Source organism: Lissotriton vulgaris, chromosome 10 (assembly GCF_964263255.1).
Source record: "Lissotriton vulgaris chromosome 10, aLisVul1.2, whole genome shotgun sequence".
Classification (NCBI taxonomy): domain Eukaryota; kingdom Metazoa; phylum Chordata; class Amphibia; order Caudata; family Salamandridae; genus Lissotriton; species Lissotriton vulgaris.
In genome coordinates, this window is record NC_141698.1 from 1,020,229,408 (window position 1) to 1,020,249,031 (window position 19,624).

A 19,624-nucleotide genomic window follows, 5' to 3' on the forward strand; every position below is an offset into this window, starting at 1 on the left:
ATAAAACAATAAAGCAATTCAATTAAAGCAGCAATAAAAATATGATTATGGAGCAAACACTGATCTTTGTTTCTCACTCAACGTCTGAGCACCTAAATCTAGCTCCTACTTCACAGGTGTGTTGGGCGAGGCACACTCTCACCCTAATGAAGTGTATGTGTTGGAGTCTCTAAATCCAGGCGCTAGGGTTACTTGGTTGGCCCCAGTAAGAATTAAAAGATCCCAGACACATAATAGGTAAATTAGTCTGTGCCAAGGGCGAAGCAACATGTATCTGATAGAATATGTCCTCTGGAAAAAGACATCGAAAATCCTTTCGAAATTACACCCAGTTTGAATGCTCATCACTTTCCCTCTGACAGTTAATAGCCCCTTAAAATTCTATTATGAATGCATCTCTAATATACCAGGTCTCTGCCATCATATGCCAGGCTTCTCCCAATACAAATCTAAGTTTTGCTCAAATATGCCAAAGTTTTCCCAATTACATAATGCTGAGTGTTGTTAATATGATGATCAAGGCGCTAGCCTGTCCCCGGGGCTGCTCAGCTGTGCGAGACTTAAGGATGCTCCTCACAGTGCCAGGTGTCTGCTCACAGTGCCAGGGGTCTGCTCACATCGCCAGGGTCTGCTCACGGTGCTAAGGGTCTGTGGACAGCGCCAGGTGTCTGCTCACAGTACTTGGGGTCAGCACATAGTACCAGGGGTCTGCTCGCAGCGCCAGGTGTCTGCTCACAGGGCCAGGAGTCTCATCGCATCAACAGGGGGTCTGCTGACAGCGCCAGGTGTCTTCTCACATGGCCAGGGAACTGCTCACAGTGCCAGGGGTCTGCTCACAGTGTCAGGGGTCTGCTCACAGTGCCTGGGGTCTTCTCACAGTGCCAGGGGTCTGCTCACAGTGCCAGGGGTCTGCTCACAGTTCCAGGGGTCTGCTCACATGGCCAGGAGTCGCTCACAGTGCTGTGGGTCCCCTCGCATTACCAGCGGTCTGCTCATGGTGCCAGGGGTCTGCTCACGGTGCCAGGGGTCTGGTCACAGTGCTATGGGTCTGCTCACATGGCCAGGGAACTGCTCACAGTGCCAGGGGTCTGCTCACAGTGCCAGGGGTCTACTCACAGTGCCTGGGGTCTGCTCACAGCGCCTGGGGTCTGCTCACAGTGCCAGGGGTCTGCTCACAGTGCCTGTCTGCTCACAGTGCCAGGGGTCTGCTCACAGCGCCAGGGGTCTGCTCACAGCGCCTGGGGTCTGCTCACAGTGCCTGGGGTCTGTTCACAGTGCCAGGGGTCTGCTCACGGTGCCAGGGGTCTGCTCACAGTGCTATGGGTCTGCTCACATGGCCAGGGAACTGCTCACAGTGCCAGGGGTCTGCTCACAGTGTCAGGGGTCTGCTCACAGTGCCTGGGGTCTTCTCACAGTGCCAGGGGTCTGCTCACAGTGCCAGGGGTCTGCTCACAGTGCCTGGGGTCTGCTCACAGCTCCTGGGGTATGCTCACAGTGCCAGGGGTCTGCTCACGGTGCCTGTCTGCTCACAGTGCCAGGGGTCTGCTCCCAGCGCCAGGGGTCTGCTCCCAGCGCCAGGGATCTGCTCACAGTGCCTGGGGTCTGTTCACAGTGCCAGCGGTCTGCTCACAGCGCCAGGGGTCTGCTCACAGTGCCTGGGGTCTGTTCACAGTGCCAGGGGTCTGCTCACAGTGCCAGGGGTCTGCTCACAGTGCCAGGGGTATGCTCACAGTGCCAGGGGTCTGCTCACGGTGCTATTGCAGCGTCGCGTAAACACACACTACGCCTCACTGCGATTAGACTCAACTCGCTGAGACCAGACTCTGCAAACAGTACTTGTCCTCTGCGTACCCGACCAGCAACAATGACAGCAGCCCGGCCGAAGCTGAAAGCGGGAGGCACCGGATCCTTGCACTTGTCGTCAAAAAGTTGTTGTAATGCAGGCAATTAAACAAACATCAAACTTCTGATGAGAATGACACTTTATTTAATTCCTCTCGCTGGTCTGCGTCACTCACAATAAACAGGCGCTCAGCTTGGAATCGTCCCGAGCATAGGGGCAAATTTACAAGCCACTTGCGCCACTTTTGCATCACTTTTCCCATGTTAAAAGTGACGCAAAAGTGGCGCATTGGGCTTGTAAACCTGCCCCATAATGTTCTAGGAGGAACCAATCTTACCGCTAGAGCAGGGGCAACACAGGAACAATGAAAAAACATTAATACAATAAGTGGATATATTTCAACACAGCATATATAGCATTATAATACAAAAGAGCTCTCAACAATCCAATGTTCTAATTACTTATATGAACTTTCAGTCAGCCCCATTTATTCATTGGTCTGCTGTGTCAATCATGTTTTTCTTCTGCCCACTACAACATAGAGCGTGGTGTAGGAGAGTAGGATCTGCTTACTTTGCTTACCCCCACTTTTTGCTGTGCTTCACTGGTTTATCGACTTTAGTCTGGCTGTGGCCCTGCTAATCAGGACCCCCGCCTAGTTGTTCTCTCTCTAAATTGATATCCTGTACATTAGGTACACACCAGATTGGTTACTGGGTTACCCTTGTGAGTCCCTAGTATATGGTACCTTAGGTACCAAGGGCATAGGTACCCCAGAGGTCTACCAGGGGCTGAAGCATGTATTATGCCACCCCTGGGAAGCCTTCCAAAATGGCACCACAGGTCTGCACTTGCAGCCTGGGTAAGGTGGTGTAAGCACCCCTTACTGAGATATAGGATACCTATATCTACCTTTAAAAACAAATATACATATAAACCTATGCGTTCCTTCTATGGTAGGCTTTGACAATCCTGAAGGCAGAGTGCTTTGTTTTGTGTGAGAGGGTGCCCTAGCTTGAGCTGAGCCCCTCTGCAGCTTTCGATATCCCTTCTTTATAGCTGGTCTGGCCATACCATATACTCTTAAATGCATTATAATCCTTGCGGTTAATGCAAACTTTGGTTTGGCTTTATCAAAACATGTTGTGTTTGGTGTCAAACACTTTGGAATAGTACCCCCCCCCCCCGCCCCCCCCTGCCAGTTCTGGCGACAGGGGTAGCATTCCATCCTTCTAGAGGGAGAAGACATGTAAACACTTACTTTCCCGGTAATAGTTTAAAAGAGTCCCAGCATCACAAAATGGATGCTGCGGCACAGACACTGGTCTGACCTCCTGCTGCTGGACAAAACTCTGGCAGGGGAGACCTGTACAATAGGTTTCTCGTCCTCACCTCCTCAGACAGGCTTTAGTGTATTGGGGCAGGGTGGGTCGCATTCAGTGAATGCTTTTCAGACACTGTCTGGGGCACACAAGGTGTCTCATTCATTTCCAAAGTTCAAACCAGTTGCTGGGGCACTCAGCCCCAGCTCTGGTGCGAAACTGGATAAAGGGGAAGGGGTGTAACCACCCCCTCCCCAGGTCCTCCCATAGGTGGGACCTGTTGGACTTGGGCCTTTTTGGAATGTTCACCACTAGACTTTTTGCCTTTAGCCCCTGGCATGGTGGTAGTGATTTTAGGCCTCTGCGCATCTTAGCACTGTGGCCCAGTGTAAAGAGCGTGCCCCACTCTGAGTGCGTGTCCGGAGAGTGGCCTGCCCTCCTATAGGAATGCATGGGGGATATGTGTGTCCATTGTACAGACCCCCAGGATATAGCGGCATGGATTCGCAAATTTAGCGGCACAATAATGGAAATTTAGCGGCACAAAAATGGAAATTTAGCTGCACAAATATGGAAATTTAGCGGCAACTTTGCCGCATTTTATTTGGCCATTTTTCCTACAACAAACACAGATATCTTAGCTTTTTTAGTTATTTAAAAACATGAAGCTATGTATATTTGGTTTAATTACAATGTAGACACTTTGTTTCCCTCGAAAAGCATGTACAGATATTCAAGTGTATATGGATATGGTTTGGGAATTCTCAACGTGTCAAATCCTGGTGCTTGTCGTGGGGAAATGAAGTGGTGAAGTATTCCAGGGGCGTGACGTCGTTGGACAGTCCGCACCATTGGTCTCTTGAAGTGCGTGCTCTGATTGTTGTCGAACCAGACCTGGAGTAGGTGATGGCGTGATCGAGCGAGATGTCAAATGCAGAGTTCACCCTAGTCCTCTGTGATGCACACCCTTTGGCTCACAGCCCTACTTATGCCTCGTCGTGATGCACGGTGCATCTTCGATTCGCTGCAGATATATGTGTACTGTGAATGCACCCTCTCCTAACCCCTAAACCCCAACATGCAGAACTCCCTATGCATTCCCAAGTCCAATGGCAAATCCAGAAGTCTCTTCTAAGTAGCTGCCTGCCCCTACCAATCCCCACACCTGTGCAACGCAAACAACCTGCTCGCTTTCAAGAAACTGCTGGAAACACATCTCTTCAAGAACATGTTCCACACTTTCTTGCATCCTTCTCTTTTCTCTCTGCCCCGAGAAGCAATTCAGGCATCCGGTGCACACTATTTAAATATATGTAAATAAAATAAGTATTCAGTGACAGTGCAGCTTGCATTGTGGGCACCCCACCTGCAAAATCGTATGCAGTGATGTGGCCAGGAGTATAGGGTGGTACTTGGGCACGCACAGCTATCTTCCCTAAAGGGCTGTAGTGACTGTGCGAGGTTGGACCTGAAGAAGAAAGGCTGCAGTGCACATTAGATAAAAACAAAGACTCCTGAGGGCATTGTGGTGTCTTATTTACCAAAGCCTCCATCAATCTGGGCGTGTACCTGGCTAGGTAATAAAGGACCTCCTCTGGCAATTGAGTGGCATTTATTTTCTACCACAGATCTACCCGGTCCAAGGCGCCCAAGGGGCCATTTCCCTTAATAAGTGTGACAATTCAGACTATTTTAGGTCACACAAAGCTATAATAGTGGCATGAGCGGTTGGGATTAATAATTTTCAATCTATATTGTGTAAATAAACACTGCTGTTGTGCTAATCTCAAAATTAAAAACAGCGCCACCATCTGAAACTAGGGGTGGTACACTTTTGCAGACGCTTGGTAACATATAAGACTTGGTAAGACATCTAAGACTTTAATGCCCCTCAATCACTGTGACTGTGTTTTGTAAATATTGCGTAAATATTGCATAATTGGGACTTTTGCAGCTGTTTTACTGTACTCTTGATTTACTAGACCCTTCTAATTATTTTTACCTCAGAACTACACCTAATCCCACTTATTTGGTTCTTGTTTCCGGTATTTTAGGTCCTCTCCTGACTTGCAATGATTGCAGAGCGAAATTGTTTCAAAACGTTGGTAATTTGTCTGAGGTCGCTTGCAACCAGACCCCCCAGGATATAGTGGCATGGATTAGCTTTTGTAAAAATACAGCGGTTTCTACGAAAGTGCTGCTTTCGCGGGCACTTTTGTAAAAATGGCCGCATTTTTACAAAAGTGCCGATTTCGCGGCAAACCACGAAATCGCGAAATCGCGATATCCTGGAGGGTCTGATTGTAGTTCCTGATATGTGGGGAGTGCAGGGTCAAGTTTGGTATGTGCGAACTCGTGAGAATAAATGTTGCGCGATGGTGTGCCCAGATTTATTGTGTCTAGTGGAGAAGTGCCACTTTTAGAAGTTGCCATTTCTGTGTGCTGTTAGATGTGAATTGCCTGTCTAGCTTGTGAATGACAGGGGCTGGCTGGTGTGGTTGGCTCCAGGAGCCAGGATGAGTCTGCCCGGTGGTGAATAGGGAGATCTGCATGTAGATGGGAGGGAGGAGTTGCACATGGGACCTGAATAGGGCTGTGCCTTCCCACTACAATGTTGGCTCCGCCCCCTGTGGTGTGTCTGATGTCCCTGGCCTGTCTTGTGAATAGAGAGGGGAGCTGAGCAAAACAAAGTGCTCCAGAACCAGTTGTGTCTGGTTATCCCCTTGCCTGCACCTTTGAGAACAAACGATTTAGCTTTATAAAAGGAGGGGCTGTGACCCCATGAAGATGTTCTCGTTTGTGGACTTGAATCTACCAGGGGCGTGCTGATGCTGGGGCCCAAGGGAAGGCTTATCTCCCTGGGCTCTGCCCTGCCCCTTGAAGCCTGGAGGACTCATTGGGACCCTTCTTCCTGTCCCAGCTATGCACTAGGACTATTTTTGAGCTATTGATCCCTTTGGGGCTGGGTGTCTGTACGTTTAGCGCCTGGGCGCTTTATCTCAATTATGCCCGCTTATTTTAATATTCCATTGCAGGTGCCCACCCTGCATTGTGTCCGCTTGTTTTATAATTAATTATCCCCAGTGCGCAGGTGCCCACCCTGCGTCTTTGTTTTTACTTTATAATTAATGAGGGTGCCCACACCGCTTATTTGAGTCTAACGCGGGTGCCCACTCCGCTTCTACAGTTATATTCAACCCATGGGAGCCTACCACTCATTGCCCAATAATACTTTAGTGACCGTTGTGGGAGCCCAACCCGCGCTTTCAGCCTTTTTCGCTCCGGGCCCCTCCAGTGCAACCCGGAAGACAGTTGCCATCCCTGGGACATGGGCGGGGCCTGGTGAACTCTGTTTCCGCTTCACCCTGCCTGGGGAAGCAGTCCCGCACCTGGCTGGTCTCCCGTGTAGAGACGGAGACCGGAGATGCTCCCCGTCGCGCTGAGAGGAGATCCGAGTCCCTTGGCCCCAGAGCCTGCCTTCCGCCACTGAGAAGACAGCACTGGTGGAGAGAGAGCACCGCGTGGAAGGCGCAGCTCCAGAGCAGGTGAGTGCAGCTCGATGGAGTTTGGGGGGGGGGGGGGAGGCAGAGTCAGAGCGGCCCGTCTCGCAGTGGGCCGCTCCAACATTGTAAATGCACCTCCTGGGAGCCCCCGTGGGCCCCCGTGCTCGGGGGCAAGTTCTGCTTTGGCCCTGATTTGTTTAAAGTCCCCGTGAGGGGCTTGGGGCCTCATTTGTTCCACAGAGCCCCGTGGGGCTTCCATGCTTTTGGCCCCATTACTCGTGGAGCCTAGATGGCTCCAATGCTTCCTATTATTTCTTGGAGCCTAGATGGCTCCAAAACTTCCTATTATTTCTCAGAGTCCAGGTGGCTCCAACTGGGGGCATGTTTGATTCCAGAACCTCCGTGGCTCCAACAAGCCCCCAATTGCTTTCAGAGCCAGATGGCTCCCAGGGTGACATTATTTATGTACTGAGCCCCGGGTGACTCCAACGCTTTGCACATTTTGTCCTAAGGACTACTGTGAGCCCATGCAGCATTTTCTAACTTCCCAGCTGCCCAGCTAGTAGTGGGAAGCTGCACCCTTTAGGTCTTTTTGCATTTTAGGGGACATGTGTTAAGTCAAGGAGTGAGACGCACTCCTTTGCCCTACCTTGGCCTGCACAGCTGCGCAGCACTTAGTGCCAGCTGCTACATTTAGGCCCTTCATTGAGGACTCCCAGCTGCCCAGCAAGTAGTGGGAAGCTGTAATGTTCAGGTTTGCGCCAAGTGCACCCCTTTGACTGTCACTGCATTGGCAGCGTGCCCTGACTTTGGACAGAGGGCATTTGAGCCCCTTAGAGATGGCCAGTTGGCCCTCGCGACTGCTAGATTTATAGGGCCAGGCCCTAGTGTGATTTATATAGGTACTCGGAAATGCAATGTTTATGTAGTATGGTTTATGCACCTTGATTTATGCTTTTAGATGTGCTTTTATGCTTATTAAGGTTTTACCTACTGTCTTATGTTTTATTTGGTTCTCTACTGTGGTCTAGGTTTGATTTATTCCCTACTACAGGTTATGTTATTAAGTTTAGTTTCTAATGCAAGTTATGTTTGGGAGATTATGGTCTACCAGATTTTAGCTTATGAGGTTGGTGCAGAATAGAGTTCTCGCCTTATGTGATACTGTGCCTATTATGATTTATGTTACAGGTTGACACTGAGTATAGTGTCTGCCAGTAATTACTGGCTGTGTTCTAAGTTCATGATATATTCTTGCTTTTACTATTTTTACCAAGTGCTAAATCTGACAGTGTCACGATCTACATTTGACCGACATAAAGCGCCTACTTGAATACCAGGTCAGAATTGTTTAATGGTTACCATATGTGACTTTAGGACTACTTGGTCCACAATGCCTAGCGCCTGGGAGGAGTTTGGTGTTCTATTAAGGTGGCCATCTTGGTGCTGCGGGTTCTACGTGATTTGCTACCCGAATTTGGAACTTGTTCTGGGAACTGTTTCTGGATTTTCGTTTAACGTTCAGCGGCTGCTGGACGTCTGTGTTTCCTGCTGGGGGAATCATCGTGTCTTGAAGGAGACACAAGAGTTGTTTGTTCGCTCTCAGCTATTTGCTAGCGTTCGGCGGCTGCCGAGCGCCTCCCTGGACTCTCCCGTGTTGTTGGACTGTGACACGAGAGAGACTGTTTGTCTTACAGCCATTGAGTTAAAGCGTTAAGCGGCTGCTGAATGTTTTCCTGGAACTGTTTTTGATCATTAGGGAAAAAAAGAAGTTTAACGAAGTGTTCTCGGCTGAGACACTTCGTCAACAATATTGGAATCCTTGAGTACATATACTATGTGGAAGGCAGTAGCGGTTTTCTGCGTAACGTGAGTACTCGCGTTCTCGGCTGAGACGCGCTTTGATGCTTGTTGGATTGGCCCGAAGAAAAAGAGAACTTGGCAATTAATGTGAGTGGAACTTTCATTCGGAACTTGGTTCTATTAACGGATAAAGAAACTTATTAGTTCATCCATTAATAGGAGTTGATTGTGCAAGACTTTCATTGACCTCTAGATTCCTCTACAAATATTTTTACACTTTTATTTTTGATGAATTGACAAAAGGGATTTCTTTTCAGTTATATTGGGAAGGCTGGAAGGTATGCATGAAACTAGAGAGAGGTGATTGTTGGTGCCTGGTGTGCTGAACCCCATGTATGAACGCTTCTTTTGTTTATGTATTACAGAGTCTTATGCTAGGGTATAGAGGCGTTTATCTGATACCTACCAAGAAAGAGGAGGAGAACAGGCCACAGCTAGTCGACTTGGTAGGTGGTGATTTAGCGAGAAATGAATGAGAGTAGTTAGTATTTCTTGTACTTACCTTTGTGTGTTCTCTTCTTTTCTCGTTTCAGCCTCCCTTTCCTGTTCCAGACCCTTCCCTACCTTTCCCACGCCTGATTTCCTTTATGCTCTGTGTTATAATACAGTCAGAGTATAGGGCAATCTTGAGGTGGACCCCTTTTAAGCATCATCCTGATCCTGAGGAAGCCTGGTTGTGACAGAATCACGTACCTAAGAATATTCTTCCTCCCGGTCCGGGGTGTTTGGAAGATGGTCACTATGGAAGATGTTATGCATGCTTTGGGTTTGGTGCAACAAGAGTTAGAGGCCTCACAGGTTGAAACTGCAGCATTGAGGGAATGTTTTATAGACAAGCGAGGAATCCTTTTGATGCAAGTACTAGTGGTTCCCCTATACAAGTCACAGTGTCGCCTCCCATACCTTTAGCTAGCCCGGAATGATATGCGGGCGATCCGAATAAAATACAAACCTTTCTAACTCAGATGGTGTTACATTTCTCATGCCGACTGGCCTCTTTCCCTACTAACATATCCCGAGTCGCTTTTGCTATTTTGTATTTATTTGGGGATGCAGCCAGTTGAGGTGTGCCCTTAGTGCGTAATGATGATCCGCTGTTGACGGACTGGGATTACTTTCGTAGAGAATTCGAAAAAGTCTTTGATAGGCGTGCTACTATGCTTAGTGCGGATAGGGAGCATTTGGGGTTGCGACAGGGCAAAAAGGAACTTGTTACATACATAGCTGCCTTTAATAGGTTGGTAGTGGAGACATCTTGGCCCGAAGAAAAAAGAATGCCCTTATATTATCAGGGTCTGAATGACGACCTTAAGGATGTGTTGGCGCAGATCGATCCTCAACCCACCAATTGTACTAATCTAATGAATCTTACCTTGAGGTTAGATCATCGCATGTCTGAAAGAGGAGGAGAACGTAAGAAGGGTGATAAATCTAGTGGGGGTCTGGAAATGGCAGGACGCACAGGAGTGAAAGATGCGGATCCTGAGCCTATGGAGATAGGGGCCGTTAGACCTCCTTTGACCAAGGCAGAGAGGGAAAGCAGGCGTGCTCAGGGTCTCTGCATGTACTGTGGTAGAAAGGGGCATTATGTTCGGGAATGTACCATGAGACCAAAGAAGAGCAATCCTTTTTCCCCGGTAAAAAAAGTTGGAGTAATGAAGGCTACTGAAAACCCTGTATGTCTGCCAGATAGTAGAAAAGTACTGACAGACCCTAGTTCTTCACTGGAGTGGAAGACACCTTCTTTGGAGGTGTCCAAATGTAAGAACACAGAAACACATATAGTGTTATCTATGTTGTTGAACACTGAACATCACAGTCATCCTGTATCGACTATGATCGATTCCGGAACTACTGGAAATTTTATCGATCAAGGACTGGTAGACAGATTGGGGTTGGTGAGAGTGACAACCTTTACACCTGAGTTAGTCTTGGCTGTGGATGGCACGCCGTTGAAGTCGGGCCCCATTATTGCACGTACTGAGGCTCTGGAACTCGTTATGCCCGGGGAGGTAAACAATCATAGGGAGAGGATTATGCAAAACATCATTGAGGCTCCTCAATATGAGGTGATTTTAGGTATGCCATGGTTGTGGCTACACAACCCTTCCATATATTAGAAGAGTAAATCTGTTAGTTTTGAGTCAGAGGGGTGTGTGTATCGTTGTTTGCAGTCTTCCATATCCCATGTGTCCTCATTTGCCCAAGCTTTTACCATTGCTACCGCTGCGGAAAAAAAAGTAGAGTTGCCTCAGGCATACACAGGTTATCATGATGTCTTCAGTGAGGTGAAAGCAGAAACACTTCCCCCACATAGAGAGTATGATTGCCGGATTGACTTGGTAGTCGGGGCAGTGGTACCTTCATGTTGGGTGTATGCCCTGTCAGTTTCAGAGACAGCTCATTTGAAAAGTATCTGGAACACTTCTGTTCTATAGGTTTCATTCGTCCCTCGCGCTCTCCTGCAGCCTCGCCGCTTTTTTTTCATTTTCAAAAGCTAATGGGAAATTGCGGGCGTGCATCGATTATAGACAACTTAACAAGGTTACCATCCCAAACCGATACTCGCTTCCACTCATCCCCATCCTGCTGGATCAGGTTCGGAAGGCTCCTATCTATATGCGCCTGGACTTGAGGGGGGCCTATCATCTGGTTCGTATCAAGGCAGGTGATGAGTGGAAAACGGCGTTTAAGACTTGTTTTGGTCTTTATGAGTATTTGGTAATGCCATTAGGGCTTTGTAATGCCCCGGCGGCATTCCAATTCTTTTTGAATGACATCATGAAAGAGTACCTGGACCACTTTGTGGTTATCTATATCGATGACCTGTTGATATACTCTGAGTCCCCAGCCCAGCATGTTAGCCATGTTCTCATGATCTTGCAGAGGTTACAGGAAAACAGCTTATACTGTAAATTAAGCAAGTGTGAGTTTGATGTGGATGAGGTGGAATTTCTGGGAGTGATCCTTAACCCAAAAGGGTTCAGATTGGCGTAGAGAAAAGTAAAGGGGGTTCAGGAGGGGTCGGTGCCTATGAATGTGAAGGATGTCTAGTGCTTCCTGGGGTTTTCAAATTATTACAGGAGGTTTATTTCCAATTTTTGCACAGCTGGCATCTCCAATCACTCGTTTGTTGCGAAAAGCTACTCCTTTTTTATGGACACTTGAAGCCTCGGATGTTTTTGAACAACTTAAATCGGCTTTCAGCACTGCTCCTATCCTGGCGCATCCCCAGATGGATGTGCCCTTTGTAGTGGAGGCAGACACTTCCGATGTGGCAGTCGGGCGGTTTTGTCGCAGAGAGATAAACTGACAGGCCAGTTGCATCCTGTGGCGTTTCTATAGAAAAAACTCAATTCTGCAGAGGCAAAATATACAATCGCTGAGAAGGAGCTTCTGGCAGTGAAGAAGGCGTTTCAGGAATGGAGACATTATCTGTGGGGGGGGGGCATCATCCGGTAACTGTGTATTCCGACCATCGTAATCTCCAGTACCTAAAAACAGCAAGACATCTGTCTCAACGCCAGATGCGTTGGATGCTTTTTTTTGCGGAATATGAGTTTACCATCACTTTCCGTCCAGGAGTTGAGAACAGGAAAGCAGACTCATTGTCTAGACAACTGGATTCAGAAAGTCACCAGAAAACAGATCCACGGCCTATTCTCTCCCCAGAGGTGGTGTTATGTTCCATACAAGTGGAACAGTTTTTGGAGAAGGTGGCTAATCAACGGTCTTTGCAGCAATGGAAAGAGTGGGCCGCAGCGAACGTACATCGTTCTCTCAAACATGGTTTGCCAATGGTGCTAAATCGACTGTTCCTTCCAGTGCATGCCCTGCGGCTAATGGCGTTCAACTGGTGCCATAATGCACTGATGGCAGGGCATCAGGGTCATCAGAAGACTGTTCATGCATTACAACGTCACTTCTGGTGGAAAGTCAGGCCAAGGACGTGAAATTGTGGGAAAACCAATGTGAGACATGTGCAAGAGCAAAGAGTGTTCAATCGAAAGCATCAGGTTTGGTTATGCCTCTTCTGACTCCCTCCAGACCATGGCAAGTCATCAGCTTGGATTTCGTGTTGGGTCTGCCTTTGGATAAAGGTAACGACGCCATCTTGGTGGTAGTGGACAGTTTCACAAAAATGGGACATTTTATCCCTTGCAAAAATCTCCCGACATCATCTCAAAATGCACAGTTGTTGTTAACCCAGGTGGTTCATCTTCATGGAATCCCTCAGGTTATCATCTCTGACAGGGGTCCGCAGTTCATCGCCAGGTTTTGGCGTACTTGGTGTAAGGCATTGAACATTTCTGCTGCCCTATCGACTAGTTTTCATCCACAGTCTGATGGCCTGACAGAGAGGTTAAATCAGACCTTGAAAAAATATCTGCACTGCTACGCCGATGAAGGGGCGGACTCTTGGGTTTCTTTGTTATGGCTGGCTGAACTGTCATATAATAATGCTTGGCATTGTTCCACTGGTGAGTCACCTTTTCGCGCCAACTCTGGATTCCATGAGGACACTCTGCCTGTGACAATTCCGAGTGATGTAATGAACTATCCCACGGTGGCTGGCCAGGTGAAGGCTCTCAGAAAGATCCATAGGAGGATGCAGTTATATCTGGAGAAGGCCAAGGAGAAGTATAAGAAATGGGAAGATAGGCATCGGCAGGAAGGTCCGGTGTATAAGGTGGGGGACCGTGTGTGGCTTTCCACCAAAAACATTCATTTTCGTCTCCGGAGTATTTTCCATCCTCAGTTCATTGGGCCTTATTCCATAATACGCCGTGTGAATACAGTGGCGTACAAGCTGAAACTCCCAGCATCGTTGAGAATTCACCCGGTGTTCCATTGTAGCTTGTTGAAACCGGCTCGATCAGCTCGTCGGAAGGCTGTTCCTCCGGTTCTCCGTGATGGGAACTTGGAATATGAGGTCCATCGAATTCTGGATTCCCGCTTCCGGCAGGGGCGCCTGCGGTTTCTTTGGTCGTGGAAGAGGAACACTGCGGAGGATAATTCGTGGGAGCCGAGCTCTGGGGTCCATGCCCCTATTGCTGTTCGCCGGTTCTATGCCCGACATCCGGAGAAGCCTGGTGCTAGGAGGGGCTAGGGAGAGGGGCATTCTGTCACGATCTACATTTGACCGACATAAAGCGCCTACTTGAATACCAGGTCAGAATAGTTTAATGGTTACCATATGTGACTTCAGGACTACATGGTTCACAATGCCTAGCACCTGGGAGGAGTTTGGTGTTCTATTAAGGTGGCCATCTTGGTGCTGCGGGTTGTACGTGATTTGCTGCTTGAATTTGGAAATTGTTCTGGGAACTGTTTATGGATTTTCGTTTAACGTTCAGCGGCTGCTGGACGTCTGTGTTTCCTGCTGGGGGAATCATCGTGTCTTGAATCAGACACAAGAGTTGTTTGTTTGCTCTCAGCTATTTTCTAGCGTTCGGCGGCTGCCGAGCTCCTCCCTGGACTCTCCCGTGTTGTTGGACTGTGACACGAGAGAGACTGTTTGTCTTACAGCCATTGAGTTAAAGCGTTAAGCGGCTGCTGAACGTTTTCCTGGAACTGTTTTCGATCACTGGGGGAAAAGAGAAGTTTAACGAAGTGTTCTCGGCTGAGACACTTCGTCAACAATATTGGAATCCTTGAGTTCATATACTATGTGGAAGGCAATGAGTGTTTTCTGCGTAACGTGAGTACTCGCGTTCTCGGCTGAGACGCACTTTCATGTTTGTTGCATTGGCCCGAAGAAAAAGAGAACTTGGCAATTAATGTGAGTGGAACTTTCATTCGGAACTTGGTTCTATTATTGGATAAAGAAACTTATTAGTTCTTCCATTGATAGGAGTTGATTGTGCAAGACTTTCATTGACCTCTGGATTCCTCTACAAATATTTTTACACTTTTATTTTTGATTAATCGACAAAAAGGATTTCTTTTCATTTATATTGGGAAGGCTGGAAGGTATGCATGAAACTAGAGAGAGGTGATTGTTGGTGCCTGGTGTGCTGAACCCCATGTATGAACGCTTCTTTTGTTAATGTATTACAGAGTCTTATGCTAGGGTATAGAGGCGTTTATCTGATACCTCCCAAGAAAGAGGAGGAGAACAGTCCACAGTTAGTCGACTTGGTAGGTGGTGATTTAGCGAGAAATGAATGAGAGTAGTTAGTATTTCTTATACTTACCTTTGTGTGTTTTCTTCTTTTCTCGTTTCAGCCTCCCTTTCCCGTTCCAGACCCTTCCCTACCTTTCCCTCGCCTGATTTCCTTTATGCTCTGTGTTATAATACAGTCAGAGTATAGGGCAATCTGGAGGTGGACCCCTTTTAAGCATCATCCTGATCCTGAGGAAGCCTGGTCGTGACAGACAGTGGCCCACGTTGCCCTGTCATGTGTAAATAATCCCTTGTAAATATTACCCGTTCCAGTTGGCACAATGTATATGGTGTGATTACTATCTAATGTGTTTTATTACAATACAAAGGCTGTTTTTATGTATAATTTTGTGTGGAGTTCCTTTTGTGGTGTGCCTAGTATGTTGTTACTGTGTGAGTTGTGCAAATGCTTTACACATCGCCACCGGGATAAGCCTAACTGCTCGTGCCAAGCTATCAAGGAGGTGAGCAGGAGTTATCTTTGGCGTGTAACTCCCTTTCCCTGACTAGAGTGGTGGTCTCTGCCTGGCTTTGGCGCAAGCCTTAGCCAACCACAGATCCCCATTTCTAACAGGACCTTAGAGTTAGTCCAACCCCTAAACTTAGTATAAGTATAGGAACCCAGTCCCTCGGACTTTAGATTACCCTGGACGAAATTCTGAAGAAGAAATCTTGGACCTTCGACATTACATATCGACTGGAAGACGGAAGTAATCTCCCTTGGGTTCAAGGAGTGACTCCCCTGTTCAAACAGGCACCAAAGAAGCATCTTGCTGGTCTGCATTTTCGAGGCTCCTGCCAGACCCTGAAGAATCTGTGACACTGGATACGGACCTCCAGACATCTCCAGATGAAGGGTGAAAACCCCAAACTTCTCAGGTGGTCCATTTCCCTACAGGGGATGGACTATACAGTGGAACATAGGCCTGGGAGTAACCATGCCAAGGCAGATGGACTCTCCAGATATTTCAACTTAGAACATGAATACTCAACTGGTCAAGGTTAGTTTAATGTCCCTGCGTTTGGGGGGGGGGGGGCGTAGGAGAGTAGGATGTGCTTACTATGGTTACCCCCACGTTTTGCTGTGTTTCACTGTTTTATTGACTTTAGTCTGGCTGTGGACCTGCTAATCAGGACCCCAGCCTAGCTGTTCTCCCTGTAAATTGATATCCTGTACATTAGGTACACACCATATTGGTTACTGGGTTACCCTGTGAGTCCCTAGTATATGGTACCTTAGGTACCAAGGGCATAGGTACCCCAGAGGCCTACCAGGGGCTGAAGCATGTAGTATGCCACCCCTGGGAAGCCTTCTAAAATGGCACCACAGGTCTGCACTTGCATCCTGGGTATGGTGGTGTAAGCACCCCTTACTGAGATATAGTATACCTATATCTACCTTTTAAAACAGACATATATAAACCTATAAGTCACTTCTATGGCAGGCCTTGACAATCCTGCAGGCAGAGTGCTCTATTTTGTGTGAGAGGGTGCTCTAGCATGAGCTGAGCCCCTCTACAGCTTTCAGAATACCTTCCTTATAGCTGGTCTGAAATATGGCCCTATTCTTAAGTGCATTATAATCCTCTCGGCTCATGCTAACTTTGGTTTGGCTTTATGAAAACATGTTGTGTTTGGTGTCAAACACTTTGGATTACTAGCCCCCTGCCAGTTCTGGTGGCGGGGGTTGCATTCCACCCTTCTAGAGGGAGAAGACATGTACACACTTACTTTCCCGGTAAAAGTTTAAAAGAACCCCAGCATCACAAAATGGATGCTACTGCCACAGACACTAGTCTGACCTCCTGCTGCTGGATGAAACTCTGGCAGGGGAGGCCTGGACAATAGGTTTCTCTTCCAGGGAGGTGCCAGCACCTCCCCAGACAGGCTTTAGTGTATTGGGGCAGGGTGGGTTGCATTCAGTGAATGCTTTTCAGACACTGGCTGGGGCACACAAGGTGTCCCATGTATTTCCCAGTTCAAACCGGTTGCTGGGGCATTCAGCCCCAGCTCTGGCGCGAAACTGGCCAAAGGGCATGGGGTGTAAACACCCCCTCCCCAGGTCCTCCCATGGGTGGGACCCTAGAGTTAGTCCAACCTCTAAACTTAGTATAAGTATAGGAACCCAGTCCCTAGGACTTTAGATTACCCTGGACAAAACTCTGAAGAAGAAATCTTGGACCTTCGATATTCCATATCGACTGGAAGACGGTGGAAATCTCCCTTGGGGTCAAGGAGTGACTCCCTTGTTCAAACAGGCACCAAAGAAGCATCTTTCCGGTCTGCATTATCGAGGCTCCTGCCAGACCCTGAAGAATCCGCGACACAGGACATGGACGTTCAGACATCTCCGAGACTGACACGAGTCCCCAGCAAAGCTGAGACCTGTAGCCATCACGAGAGACATGGGACCGGAACTCCTGGACATCTAGCACATTTGCTAGTTCATCAACTTTCCGAGCTTTTCCAAAGTTGTGCATTTGGATACTTGTAGACCAATCCCTGAGCATCTTGTGCATCGAAGATCATGAGCCTACACTCCACAAGTGTTCCGTGGGCCCACTTCTAACATTTCTGCTTGAGGTACTTTTGCGAACCAAGGTCCGTCGACTGGTGGGTCCCCATGAAGGTAACTCTTCTATTTTTTGGGCTTTCCTGCTTGCTCCAAACATGCCCTGACTCCCCTCCAAAGGGTGAGTCTGTCAGACCTTGCTGGTCTGCACCGAAGCCAATCTTTGCATCTTGCGTGGGTTGCTGTTGCCAAAGCTTGTTGGGTCCAATCCGGATACCGATGCTGCAGCACTCAATATCCTTTGTGGTACAGCCGAATCCAGCTCCTGGTTGTCATGGAGGCCTCCTGGTCTTCGTGGTTGAAGAGTCAAGCTTCACCTACTTCACTTGAAAGCACCCAACATCGGCTGGCATCTTCTTGTCGCCATCCTGGTCACTGGCTACTGGCCCAGACTCTGTCCCCTCTGCTTTCAGGTTCTTCAGATCTCCGATCCACCCTTGGATACATCCGGACACTTTTCTCCTGGTCGCCTGCAGCACTTCTTTACAGCTCTCCATAGGAAACAACGACGAAACCCGACACAAAAAGACACCTATGCACCCGGTTTCCCTGGGTGAGGTAACACAAATACTTTGGTGCTCCCGTGGGCCTTGACTCTCGATGTGTCCAGTACTGAAGGGGTTCCCTCGTAGTCCACTCCTAAGTATCCCTAATCTTTAACTTTGTAACTTTAACTTTCGCCAAAGAAGGCAATGGTGATTTGCGGCTGTGTTTAGACACTGCACGCGTCCCCTGTGGGTCCTCTGCGTCCCTACCTTGGGTGGTTCCTGGTTGCCCAAGTGGTTCTACAGGTCCTAGGTCTTGTCTCTATGTTCACAGTGGTACCTGTACCACTTTCTTAGTATATGGTTTGTGAGGCCCCTAGGGCAAAACGTATACTGTGCTATTTACTGTGTGCTATTTAAGTTCTTGTATTGTATTTTTGCCCCTAACTTCACCCAGAGGCTAGAGGGGCTGTGTTTAGAATAAATACATATATATTGGATATATACCTGGTGTGGTGTGAGGAAAATAAATTTTATATGGCCAAGAATGTCCCTTATCGTGTACCCCAACGTTTAATGTATGTGCATGACATCCATGCATTTTCCCTCTATGGCTGAAATGATGACGCCTCTGTGTTTACATTTGCGTCCAACGTTAACATGTCAGTTACCAGGCCCACCATGAAAGAAAGGATAATTCTGCTTTTAAGCCTATGTTGCCAATGTCTTTACATGGTGCATGTTTAAAATATCGAGAAGCACCCATTTTGAGGCTCCGCAGGGCCAGGAGACGAATCCAGGCCCCAAGCCTCCTGAAACACTCTGAAAGCTGCAGCCCCGCCTGCATCCCTGACCTTTCCCTTATTTCCTGCTCAGCCGAGAGGTGCCCGGCGCAGCCTGGCCTGGCCTGCGAAGACAGTGTTATGCCTACAGTTATCTGTTCTGCTCCACAGAAACACATTCCTGCCTAATGAAAAGGATAAACATATCCTGCCTGCAGAAGATAGAGTCCAGTCTTTCTGTCTCCATGCAAGTGATTTACTGAACCAGTTTCCATAGAAGATCCATAGCCCCACGCAATACATAAAGAAATATATGCATACACCAGCCTTTAGTGATGAGCTGCCTTTGCCCTGATGGCCTTTAAATCAAGCAACATGTACTCCAAACATAAGATACCAGACAATGCCAAAGGTACAGGTCGCTCTGACATCCCAGACTCTCCTCCTAGTGCTAGAAGTCAGCCCCCGCAGCTTCCCCTAGTCACACGTCAATTACACGTCATGACCAAGTTGCACACAAGTAGGGCAAAGTTCCAGCTGGCCATGCAACCCCCTCCATGTATCCACCCACTTATGACACCTCCATGACATCTCAAGTGTACGCCCACATGCTCTTATCTCTTTCTCCTGCTCCACCTGGAGTCCTCCTCTTTTCTCTATGTACGAGAATAATGTATAAATAAAGGACTCTGTGAATAAACGTTAGAAGACCCTTCCTGAACCTTAGTGGTGATGGAACAGATTCTCCGCTAACCCGGGTTATTGTAAATAAAGCCCCTTTGAATCAGGACACCACGGACTCTGCCTCTCATTTAATGCATGAGCTTTCCTTTAAGTATAGAAATTATGAAAGGGTAATATTTATTTACCACAGTAATTTGGTGCCCGAACAGGGACTGGTCCCTTTCCCCACTCGCCGGTGATGTAAGTCCAGCTTTTGCCCCCTTCTACAGCCGTGACGGACTTCAGAGTGCACGCCGCGGGACTTCCCGCTTACTCCCTCAGGCCCACGAGGAGGACGGACTGTGACCAGGCATCCACACGAGGCGGTGAGGAATGCGGATCATCCCAACCAGAGCCCAAGCCGT